The sequence below is a fragment of the Ctenocephalides felis genome, unplaced genomic scaffold (genome assembly GCF_003426905.1).
Source record: "Ctenocephalides felis isolate EL2017-DRISC unplaced genomic scaffold, ASM342690v1 CF-g0.4_SCAFFOLD_03028, whole genome shotgun sequence".
In the NCBI taxonomy this organism is placed as follows: Eukaryota; Metazoa; Arthropoda; class Insecta; order Siphonaptera; family Pulicidae; genus Ctenocephalides; species Ctenocephalides felis.
Window position 1 is genome coordinate 1 of NW_020539182.1, and position 13190 is coordinate 13190.

The following is a 13190-nucleotide window of genomic DNA, read 5'->3' on the forward strand; positions in this document are numbered from 1 at the left end:
TTTACACATTTCGGGAAGTTCATGTAACTTGCCTCAAGGCTAAATACCAAACCAACTAGTTTATAATAATTCTCGAAGTTTCGAAAAGAATATATTAATGTGAAAAATCGGCATAATCTTCATTCAGATCTCCAGTTAGACGTGAAGTATCAATGGCGAATTCTTATTTAAATTCAGGCGCAAGTGCCAGTAATTTGAATCATATGCGCTCGCATGATCAAATTACATTTGGGGAAGCAGGAGAATTTACTGGAGTAAATCTTCCGACAAGTATGGAAATTATCAGGTATTATTTTTATTTGGCCGAAGAATCAAAAAACAAAATAAAATGTTTTCATAGAAAACATTTACTCCAAATGTGGTAACGAAATTGATTCAGACGTGGGAAAAAATTGATATTCCAATTATGGAGAAACGAAGTATCGCTAGAAAATTGAACCGATTGATTGATAAATATAAAAGTACAAATAAAAGCAAGTCTACCAAGCATCATTTCAGGAGTTTGTAGAATCCACGAAAGAATTATTTTATATTGGAAAATGCAAATGTGATGTTAAAGAAGCGCATTTAGTTATTTTAAAGGAACCGAATGGCCAATTGTTGGGTTACACAAAATTGGAAAATGAAGATTCGAAAAGTAAAGTAATCAAATTGAACGAGTTTTTCGCCGATAAAGGAATAGCTCTCGATTCTTTGATAGGCATATGTTGCGATGGTGAACCAGCAAATACAGGTGTAAAAAATGGTATTTTACGTCGATTTGAAATTCAGTTAAACAGGCCACTGCATTGATTTGTGTGTCTTCTCCACTTTAACGAACTTCCACTTCGCCATTTATTTAACTATTTGGAAAAATCATTGACCACTGGACCACGAACAAAAACTGGAATATTAAGCAAACAAATTGAAACATGCGAAAATATACCGGTGAGTTATAACATATTTACTATTTTTTAATACCCTATGTTCAAATTCAACATAATTTATTTTTTCCTATATACTTCCAGCCGGTAAAAGACTTTGAAACAATCCCACTTGAAAATTTGGCTGATATAAGTCCTGCTGAATCGACAACTGACTCAAGTTATTTAATAAAAATAGCTAAAGCAGTTGCTTCTGGAGAAGTATCGACAGACTTAGCTAACATGAAACCAGGGCCAATAGCACATTCCCGTTGGCAGGACGAAGGCTAGTAGGTTACTTCGGTTATATGTAACTACTAATAAGCCATCCAAAAATTTGAAAATTCTGGCAAACTACGTAATGAAAGTATATATTCCAATAAACTTTAACATTAAATATTAAATTCTGTGGTGTATGGTAGTATATTATTTCATAAATTTATTAGCTGGACGCAATATTTAGACTCGAATTTAAGACAAATTGTGAACAATGTTGCTAAAGAAAACGCATACTATGCTCACTCGGAAAATATTTTATTAGCAATGTTGTTTGATAATAAAAAGGAAATACGAGATTCAGCTATAAGAAAAATCTTATATTACCGTATAATGTGGAAGACCTGACGCAGTTGAGAGATTACAAAACACCCGAAATAAATTTCGAATGCACCGACTATACTAATATGATAGATATGGATGATTATTCAAATATATCCGAACCAGCCTTTACGCTAAATATTCCTCATGAACATCTAGTACAATATCTACAAAGCAATGAGTGTCCATGGAGTGACCCTAAAATTCCGGTCCACATTCAGGGAACTGAGAGACATTTTCAATTACTGGCTAATGTATCAAAACGCGTATTAGAGCAAAATCGCGAAGGTGTTATGACAGCGACACTACTATCTCGTGAAAAGCATCCTCGACTGGAAAGCAAGCAAGATTTCAGATATTAATTTATTTAAATTGTATTAGCTAAATGTAAGAAATTTTATTTTAAATAAAAATGTAACTTAAAGAAATAAAAATGTTGTATTTAAACCATGTCATGTAAATAAATAATAAAAAATATATGCCATTCCTAAAAACCCAAAAACAATATTTTTCTACAAAAGTAGTTTGACCTGTTTCGATGCAAGATTCTAGGTTAGGCTTACTCGCTAATGTCCCCTAAAAGTTTACTTGATGTACCCGTAAGTTACTGATTTCAAAATGCCGGAAGATGTTTTAACCTGTTTCTATGCATGATTCTAGGTTAGGCTTACTCGCTAATGTCCCCTAAAAGTTTACTTGATGTACCCGTAAGTTACTGATTTCAAAAAGCCGGAAAATGTTTTTAACCTGTTTCGATGCATGATTCTAGGTTAGGCTTACTCGCTAATGTCCCCTAAAAGTTTACTTGATGTACCCGTAAGTTACTGATTTCAAAAAGCCGGAAGATGTTTTTAACCTGTTTCGATGCATGATTCTAGGTTAGGCTTACTCGCTAATGTTCCCTAAAAGTTTACCTGATGTAGTCTGATGTACCCGTAAGTTACTGATTTCAAAAGCCGGAAAATGTTTTTAACCTGTTTCGATGCATGATTCTAGGTTAGGCTTACTCGCTAATGTCCCCTAAAAGTTTACTTGATGTAGTCTGAGGTACCCGTAAGTTACTGATTTCAAAAAGCCGGAAAATGTTTTTAACCTGTTTCGATGCATGATTCTAGGTTAGGCTTACTCGCTAATGTCCCCTAAAAGTTACTTGATGTAATCTGAGGTATCGTAAGTTACTGATTTCAAAAAGCCGGAAAATGTTTTTAACCTGTTACGATGCAAGATTCTAGGTTAGGCCTACTCGCTAATGTCCCCTAAAAGTTTACTTGATGTAGTTTGAAATTATATATAAATACTGAATATTTTGTTAAAAAGGAAATAAATATACTGAATATTTTATTATAAAAGAATCGAAATATTTATAGGTTGGAAGTTACTAATTATTTAGAGTATATTACAAAAATTAAATAAAAATAGCAACTTGCACGTATTTTGCACATTGACAACTTACACGTATTCTGCAAATTGACAACTTGCACGCATTCTGCAAATTGACAACTTGCACGTATTTTACACATTGACAACTTGCACGCATTTTGCATTATAGATAACTTATACGTACTTTGCTTATTAGCAACTTGTACGCATTTCCAAGAAATTTAGCAAAAAACATTCTCCCTATTTAGAATTTAATGAATTATATCATATATTTATATTAAAAAATTATGAAAAGTTTCTCTTAAAAACATATATTTCGTAAACTTACAAAATATTTATAACTATTCTCTTGACATTATGGTTATTGAAAGAAATAATGAATATTTCTAGTATTGGAATTTGTCGATAAGTTTTGATTTACGTGCTGACTCACGCACGTTGTACAAAATAGCTAGGTAGATACCGAAGAAGTGTCACATGTACAGCATGTACAAGTTTTCGACTGTCAAACCTACTGATTGTGGCATGCTGCAATGCGACGGCTTAAGGCTTATGCTCTAATAGCGTGGGGTGACGTCAAGCCAACATGACGAATCCCCAAGCCAAGGGCTGAGTCTCAACGGATCGCAGCGTGGTAACTGCTCTGCCGAGTACAACACCCCGCCAGGTACCTAAGTCGTTTACAAACGATTCCGAGTCTCTACATCGAACTAGTGACCCATGATCGACCGCTATAGGCAAGACAGATATAACGGACGGATATCGCCCTGTCCAGCGCCCATTCGGCTAAAAATGGCTCGTGCGATAAACGGCGTGTGCCGAATACCTAATAAATCACATTGTATTGAGCCTTTCGACTCACGAGACTCTTAGAGATATCGTTGCTTACTTTGTCTAGAAAGGATACGGCCTTAGAGGCGTTCAGGCATAATCCCACGGATGGTAGCTTCGCACCACCGGCCGCTCGACCGAGTGCGTGAACCAAATGTCCGAACCTGCGGTTCCTCTCGTACTGAGCAGGATTACTATCGCAACGACGATTCATCAGTAGGGTAAAACTAACCTGTCTCACGACGGTCTAAACCCAGCTCACGTTCCCTATTTGTGGGTGAACAATCCAACGCTTGGCGAATTCTGCTTCGCAATGATAGGAAGAGCCGACATCGAAAGATCAAAAAGCAACGTCGCTATGAACGCTTGGCTGCCACAAGCCAGTTATCCCTGTGGTAACTTTTCTGACACCTCTTGCTGAAAACTCTTCAAGCCAAAAGGATCGATAGGCCATGCTTTCGCAGTCCCTGTGCACACTGAACAACGGGATCAAGCCAGCATTTGCCCTTTTGCTCTACGCGAGGTTTCTGTCCTCGCTGAGCTGGCCTTAGGACACCTGCGTTATTATTTGACAGATGTACCGCCCCAGTCAAACTCCCCGCCTAGCAGTTTCCTCGAATCGGATCACGCTAGAGTATTGTTGGCGATCGGCGCAATGGCTCACACCACTCTTATGCGCTTGGCTCTAGAAAACCGTGACAGTAGGAACGCAAGTTTTCGACGCACGCTTTCCGCCCAATCAAGTAAGTAAAGAAACGATGAAAGTAGTGGTATTTCACCGACGATATTACTATCTCCCACTTATGCTACACCTTACATGTCTCCTTACAATGCCAGACTAGAGTCAAGCTCAACAGGGTCTTCTTTCCCCGCTAATTTTTCCAAGCCCGTTTCCTTGGCAGTGGTTTCGCTAGAAAGTAGATAGGGACATTCATTATTTTTTCATTATTTTTCTTATTCCATATAGCTCGAGCTTTCACTCATTGCTATGTAGCGTCTACTTAATAATTGTTTATTTCTCAAATTTAAATATTATATTTGTGGGTATTGTGCAGGACCTTTGGCCGTCAGTGGGCTGACGTTTCCATCCCTAACCACGTGGAGGCGGTCCTGCCTTTCTAGCTTTAGTTTTGATTTAGGTTTTAGCTTTGGTTTTGCACTGCATTTCTGGTTTTAATGGCTTGTGCTGCAAAAGCAACAAGCCCCAGGTAATTGGCTTTGGTTTCCAGGTACACATCGAAGTTTGTGTTCCCTGCTATTTCAAAGAGACTTTGCCTTCTTAATTCATCATATCTGTCGCACATGACCAGCATGTGCGCGCTTGTCTCGCTTTCTCCACAGAAGGGACATTTGTCGTCTTCTGTGGCGCCCCTTATGTAAAGTGTATGCCTAAACGGACCGTATCCGGTCAGAATATACACGCACTCCCTACTGGGTTTAAACTACTTGTTCCTTGTAGCGTATGTTATATCGCCAATGAAACCGTAGGTTATCCTACCCGTATTTGCCAAATCCCATCTTTTCTGCCATTCCAGCTTTATTGCTTCATTTATCATTTTAACCTCTAGATTGAGGGTTTCCCTGCTTGGGTTCGCTATTGGTTTGAATTATAATTGTATTATAATTGTTCCAGCTAATTTTCTCATTTCTTTTTACAAGGTTTATGATGCCTTGTTGTGTAATTTCTAGGTCTAGTGGCATTTTGCCACTTATTGTTTGTAATGCATTTGTTGCGGTTGTACGGCACGCCTTGGTGAGTGTCAGCAGAATTATTCTTTGCGCGGCGTTCAAGTTTCTAAGGTTGTGCGTGTGGGACGACTTGTCGAACCACGCAGCAGCGCCGTATGTTGCTATAGGTATTACCACTGCTTTGTACAAAGTGTCAAGGGTGCCTCTTTTAAGGCCCCATTCCTCCTTTGCAACCCTCCTGATTTTCAGGATGAAGCTGACTAGTTTCTCCCTCAGAAACTTAGTGTGCGCTACAAAGTTTAGCCTGTTATCTATAGTAATTCCCAGGTATCGCACTTCTTTTGCATATTTCAGGCTATTGTTGTCAACTTTAATGATCGGTTGTCTGCCTTCATTAAATTTGCCCTTTATCATCATTGCGACAGTTTTTCCACTGCTGACTCTCACTTTATGCGTCACGCACCAGTCCTCAACGCATTTAAGAGCCATAGTACCAGTTCTCTTCAGATCATTTCTGGAGTTTCCTTTAATTATTAACGCCAAGTCATCTGCGTATGCAACGGGCTCTACAGTTTCTCCTAGCTGAGCTAGGCCGTCTAGAAGAACGTCCATGCAGAAGTTCCATGCAACAGGACCAATTATTGATCCTTGTGGACATCCCTTCTGCATGCTTCTCCAACCTTCTTGTGTTGCCTCTTACATAGGCGCTTCGCCTTTTAAAGTAGTCCTTGACTATATTTACCATATGGCTGCTGCAGTTTGCCTGCGTCAGCCTATGTGTGATGGCGGGCCACCACAGGTTATCGAAGGCACCTTCAATATCCACAAATATAGCAAGTACATACTTCATATTCGTTGCCATGCATTTTCTAAACATTAGCAGTGCGTCCTCCGTGGAGACGCCTGCCTTAAAGCCAAATTGTCGTGCATTGCACATGTTCATTTCTGTATAATTTGTCTTAATACGCTCTACGAGTATTTTCTCGTAGATCTTTCCCATCACTGGCAGAAGGGCAATTAGATGGTATGATTTGGCAAGCCTTCTGTTTTCGCTCCCTCGTTTGGGAATTAGACATAGGTTTGCCTGTTTCCAATCGGTAGGAAAACTGCCATCTTGGAAGCATTTATAAGCATTTAGCCAGTGAAGCCGTCTTCTCCTGGGGCTTTTTTATCTTTCAGTTTTAGTAATGCCCGTTCTACATCAACAGAGTCGATGATTGGTTCGAGGTTCTGGTTTTGATATTGGCGTATATTTTCTCTAATTTTAATGTGATCAGCGTTCTCTTGCTGATCGTCTGTAGGCAGGCACTTTTTAAGAAGGACGTTTACAGTTTCTTCCCATGTTTCACTGAAGTTCCCGGAAGGGAGTTCTAGTGAGCATAGAGAAGCCTTCTTGTTTATTTTATCGCATACAATTTTGTATACTATACTCCAGGAATCTTCGTTACCAACGCTTGTCACAAAGTCTCTCCATGAGGTTGTTTTATGTTCTCTAATTTCTCTGACATAGTTATTTCTTGCCCTTTTGTATGCCTGCATTTTGATTGGTACGTCATCAAGACATAGTCTCTTGGCCCGCAAGAGACACTTTTTGGTTCTATTAGTTTCCCGCCTTAGACAAGTCAGCTCCTCCGACCACCATGGCATGACCTTGCTTCCGGCTTTCCTTTTGGGCATGGATTTGTCACAGATTGCTTTTAGCTTTCTGTTAAATATCTTAATAGCCCTATTTGGGTCTAACCTCTGCAGAGACTCCAGACTTTGTTGGTCGAATTCCCTCTCCACCAGTTCCCCGAACCTGTCCCACTTAGCCTTTCTTGTGTTATAGCCTGTTTGATTCTTTATTTGCCTTGTGACTGATGCTTCAAGCACTACTTCAAATGTTAAAAGGCTGTGATCACTGGTGGTCGCTATATCACTCACATTCCAGTTGATCACTTTTGAAGACATATTCGGGGTTGTAAGTGTTACGTCTATATTTGTGTCCCCAGCTTCACTTTGGTATGTGTAGTTGTGACCAGGCTCATTCAAAACAACTAGGTTATTAGAGGCGATCCACTCCTCTAGTTCCTTGCCTCTGCTACCCAGAGTTTTCGAAAACCACAGACCAGATTTTGCATTTGCGTCTGTCGTGACTATGATGCGGCGGCCGGCCAGGTTCCTGAGGATTCTGTCCAGCTTTTGCAGGAAGATACTTATGTCGACTGAGAACTGCATGTAGCAGTTTACGAGATACAAGCTTTCTTTACAAGTACATATCTCTACGCACATTATATGATCACATTCCAGCTCTGACCTTTGAAAGATATCATATTCTCCGTCTCTTACTACGATTGCAACCCAAGGATTGGTCGTTTCCGGTTGTAGTACTCTCAGTCCAGCTGAGGTGTACCCTTTTATCATGCCCCTTATTGAGTAAGGTTCTTGAATACAGAGTATGTCAAGTCCTAACTGATGAAAAATAAGTTCTAGGTTGGCTGCTGCGGATTTAGACCTTTGTGCGTTCCCAACCGCTTCCCAACCAAGCCCGGCACGCCCCGATCCTCAGAGCCAATCCTTATCCCGAAGTTACGGATCCAATTTGCCGACTTCCCTTACCTACATTTATCTATCGACTAGAGGCTCTTCACCTTGGAGACCTGCTGCGGATATGGGTACGAACCGGCGCGACACCTACCGTGGCCCTCTTCTAGATTTTCAAGGTCCGAGGGGAAGATACGGACACCGCCGCAACAGCGGTGCTCTTCGCGTTCCAAACCCTATCTCCCTTCTAGAGGATTCCAGGGAACTCAAACGCTCATATAGAAAAGAAAACTCTTTCCCGTATTTCCCGACGGCGTCTCCAGGTCATTTTGGGTTACCCCGACGAACTCTCTTGCGAGGGCCCGACTTGTAAACGGTTCCGCTGCCGGGTTCCGGAATAGGAACCGGATTCCCTTTCGCCCGATGGGTGTGAAATTTTATTCAAAATAAAATACACCAACATCACACATAGAATTTCTCCTGGGGCTTAGGATCGACTGACTCGCGTGCAACGGCTGTTCACACGAAACCCTTCTCCACGTTAGTCCTCCAGGGCCTTGCTGGAGTATTTGCTACTACCACCAAGATCTGCACCGATGGCGGCTCCAGGCAGGCTTACGCCCAAACCCTTCTGCGCACACCACCGCGACCCTCCTACTCACCAGGGCGTCAAAACGAACTATTATGAACGTTTCTCATGCCTTGGCGGCCGAGTATAGGCACGACGCTTCAGCACCATCCATTTCAGGGCTAGTTGCTTCGGCAGGTGAGTTGTTACACACTCCTTAGCGGATTCCAACTTCCATGGCCACCGTCCTGCTGTCTTAAGCAACCAACGCCTTTCAATGGTATCCCATTAGCGTCGTTTAGGCGCCTTAACTCGGCGTTTGGTTCATCCCACAGCGCCAGTTCTGCTTACCAAAAATGGCCCACTAGGCACTCTGATCCAAATCTCTTGCTTCACTATTCAAGCAAGCCAGAGATCTCACCCATTTAAAGTTTGAGAATAGGTTGAGGTCGTTTCGGCCCCAAGGCCTCTAATCATTCGCTTTAACGGATGAGACTCGCTCATCGAATGCCAGCTATCTGAGGGAAACTTTGGAGGGAACCAGCTACTAGATGGTTCGATTAGTCTTTCGCCCCTATACCCAGTTCCGACGATCGATTTGCACGTCAGAATCGCTACGGTCCTCCATCAGGGTTTCCCCTGACTTCGACCTGACCGGGCATAGTTCACCATCTTTCGGGTCCTAGAGTGTACGCTCTGAGTGCGTCTCTTCTCGCAATGAGAGTGAGACGCCTCGGGATTGCAGGCACGCATCCGTAGATGCGGTCCGTCATCCCTCAGTTTACTTAAGCAAACATTTACGTTCATTGCGCCTTTAGGTTTTGTATTTCCCAATGACTCGCGCACATGCTAGACTCCTTGGTCCGTGTTTCAAGACGGGTCCTGAAAGTACCCAAAGCAATAGCATCGCTGACCGGTAATAGAGTCCGTTCGAGAACACGGTAGCTAACAGCTCGAGGCGGCATCGATGCCGGACTAGGTCCGACGGCCAATAACCGTCCGTGCTTGCAACCGGCCGAACGCTTAAAGCGACCCTATACCATATCATTTATACCGTCTGGCAGTCGGCCGGAGCACGCGGGGTCTGGCGCGAATAAATTCGTGACAGGCTACCGCCGCGGTCGTAGATCGACACCAAACGGGTCGCGACGTCCTACTGAGAGAGAAGTGCATGCCAACGCCGCCTGACACATAAACCGACGGCGTATCGCGGGACGAATCCTGGTCAATCGCACGCCACTAAATGGAAGACAACGATAACATTGAATCTCTCCTTTTCGATCTTCGGGTTTCTCAGGTTTACTCCTGAACGTTTCAAGTACTCTTGAACTCTCTCTTCAAAGTTCTTTTCAACTTTCCGAACTCTCTCTCTTCAAAGTTCTTTTCAACTTTCCCTCACGGTACTTGTTCGCTATCGGTCTCGTGGTCATATTTAGCCTAGATTGAGTTTACACCCACTTAGAGCTGCACTCTCAAGCAACTCGACTCTGAGGAGAGATCCTCTCGATACGCGCAACGGTCGCTACGGGCCTGGCACCCTCTATGAGTAAATGGCCCCATTCAAGATGGACTTGAACTCGCCGCAACGCACCGAGATAATCGGATCCTCCCTAACACTACATTTCCCAGCGTCCGTTCCGCCGCGGGATTTAGTGCTGGGCTCTTCCCTGTTCGCTCGCCGCTACTAAGGGAATCCTAGTTAGTTTCTTTTCCACCGCTTAGTAATATGCTTAAATTCAGCGGGTAATCTCATCTGCTCTGAGGTCGTATTATGATTATGATGTGCTTGCAAACATTAGTAAGCAAGCGCACACAAAATCGACGAGGAACCTTTGAATCGTCCAAATTTGCCGGAACGAAACCGCATTTCGAAGAGTTTGGGTTTCCGGTTATTGGGAGGGTCGCAAGAATATAAAATCTCTAGGACACACAACCCGCCGTAATCCCACAGAACGTCAACGAACGGAAATGTCCGATGTTGCAAAGTGGACTGGCTCACACGTTGAGTGAATTATTTAAGAGCACGCATATACGCGAAACTCCATCATTCGCCGGCAAGCCGTTTAAAGCAAGCGGCAGTCTGGTAATGTTATACGACTCTCAGCCAGAGGTGGTCCGGGAACAGTATCCAAGGACCGCAATGTGCGTTCGAAATGTCAATGTTCATGTATCCTGCAGTTCACATGCCGACGCGCAATTAGCTGCGTTCTTCATCGACCCACGAGCCAAGTGATCCACCGTTCAGGGTGATTTTTTATATATATTATACATGTTCGATCGTGATTCCCTCGAAATCGTTTAAGATAACTCGGGCGATTCTGAAGCTAGTATGATTATTATGGTTACAATTAGTACACCGTAAAGCTTTCGCGTTTCGGTCCGAGATACAAAATTTCGTTTCAAAATTGAAATATGAATATTTCACTGTGTGTGAGATTGAAAAATCTGCTTTCGCTGATTTTTCATTTTCTTAAAACAACGCAATGAAGCGAATGTTCAAATTCGCACAATTTGAATAAAATGTGCAGAGTAGGTATATAGAATACTAACGCAAGCGTTTACTACAATCGACTTTAAAACACTAGACTTTCATCTAGCGCCCAAAGAATTGATTGAGCTATGCGTTTAAAGTATAATATTCAAAAAGAACGCTCAGGCATCTGGCGATACCGAGCAGATATACATGGCAGTGCTCTCACACAATGCATAAGAGCGCTAAGCGGTTGTAAACCGCGTCACGCTGCTTTTGCACACTGCGCAATATTTTGCGACTAGCTCCGGTCAAACGTTAATGAAACGAATGATCATTGCCAGAGGCTTTTGCCCACAGTATATTATACTATAGGAGCGCACTTGATTACAGCAATAATTTGTCGAGTAATCACAAGATTTCATATTTGTGGTCAGCAGACCTAAATAATTTAAACTCGCACCGATCGAACGTTCATAAATGAATGATCCTCGGTGCGAGAAGCTTCGTCAGTTCTGCTTCACCACCCATCTATTCGACTTTAGTCCATTTGTAAAATCCTATATCATTAAAATATATAGATTTTATATTTGCGGTCCGCAGACCCAAATAATTTTAACTCGCTCCGATCAAACGTTCATAAAACGAAAGACCATCGCTGCGAGAAGAGTTGCTAGTTCTGCTACATTCACATATATTTGACCGTAGTCAATTTGTAAAATCTTATATTATTAAAATATATAGATTTTATTTGCGGTCCGCAGACCCAAATAATTTCAACTCGCTCCGATCAAACGTTCATAAAACGAAAGACCATCGCTGCGAGAAGTTTGCTAGTTCTGCTACATTCACATATATTTGACCGTAGTCAATTTGTAAAATCTATATTATTAAATATATAGATTTCATATTTGCGGTCCGCAGACCCAAATAATTTCAACTCTCTCTGATCGAACGTTTAAAAACGAATGATCCTTCCACCGCAACCAGCATCCAGTATCTATAGCCGCAAACCAGCATCCGAATATATACGGGGTATATAATTCTAGATATGGCTCACAACATTATTTAAGTTACGCTAATATATCATTGACAGACTAAAAGTATCGAATATGATGTAAAAACTACACCGGGGAATGATATCCGTACCCGCCTGAACAACATAGCGTACTTTAGCCTGAGCTTGCTCGCATCGCACTCGACACGACCTATCCCCCTATATAAGCGCGCGCCCACAGCGTAGGTATTCGACTGAGTCCCAAGCGATGTGATTTTGACCTGCGGCGAGGGCCTGCTCGCGCTTACGGGTGAATCGTCAAGACAAAAGTCTGGGAAAATTTCGAACTGTGAACCCTTATGATAGAAATTTTTTTTTCGAAAATTTTGTTAGATGTTCAACAGTTTTTTATATATGGATAATATGAATTATAATTAATTATTGATTTTTAGGTGTTTTTTTGTTTTTTTTTTAAAGTTTTGTATAAAAATATCTATTTTTGATTTTTATAGATCTCAATGAATATAATACGAATTTATATATAGTTATAATTAGTTTTTTTAATTATTTGTTTAATTTTTCTAATTTACAATAAATGTTCACACCAGTTTTCCTCGATTTTCTCTTAACGGTAAAAGATACAAAAAAAACTTTGTTCGTACGAAAGATGCAGAATAAAATTACGAATAAAATGGTATATAAATGGTTAGGTGTGTTCATATAATTTTTCTTAGATTTTCCGATTTTTCCGATTTTCACGACGGCAACTCGCCTGTAGGCCACACCGTGCAAAATTCGAAGTTGTGATATATGGAAAAAGAACTAAGAATTTTGAGACCTTTCTAATGATGTATAATACTTTATATGTTTTCTTTAGAGAAATATCGAATCGTGAGGAGTGTTGCTTCAACCTAGCCGCACTTTGCATTTTGACAAGTTACATCTACACAGATTGCTCTATAAAATCTAAACCGTAAAGATACAAAAAACTTTGTTCGTACGAAAGATGCAGATAAATTACGAATAAATGGTATATAAATGGTTAGGTTGTTTCATATAATTTTCTCTAGATTTTCCGATTTTTTTCGAATTTTCACGACGGCAACTCGCCTGTAGGCCACACCGTTGGAAATTCGAAGTTTGCGATATATGGAAAAAAACTAAGAATTTTGAGACCTTTCTAACGATGTATAATACTTTATATGTTTTCTTTACAGAAATATCGAATCGTGA

General features: G+C 41.2%; 1 non-coding gene and 1 pseudogene across 1 annotated transcript; both read right to left on the bottom strand.

The window, feature by feature from the left end:
* Window positions 1–3468: 3468 nt before the first annotated feature.
* On the bottom strand, window positions 3469–10257 carry LOC113381722 (annotated as a pseudogene).
* Window positions 10258–10584: 327 nt separating this feature from the next.
* Window positions 10585–10739, bottom strand: LOC113381719. The gene has a single exon (XR_003367575.1). It is a non-coding gene; the product is annotated as a 5.8S ribosomal RNA (ribosomal RNA).
* Between the last annotated feature and the right edge of the window lie 2451 nt (window positions 10740–13190).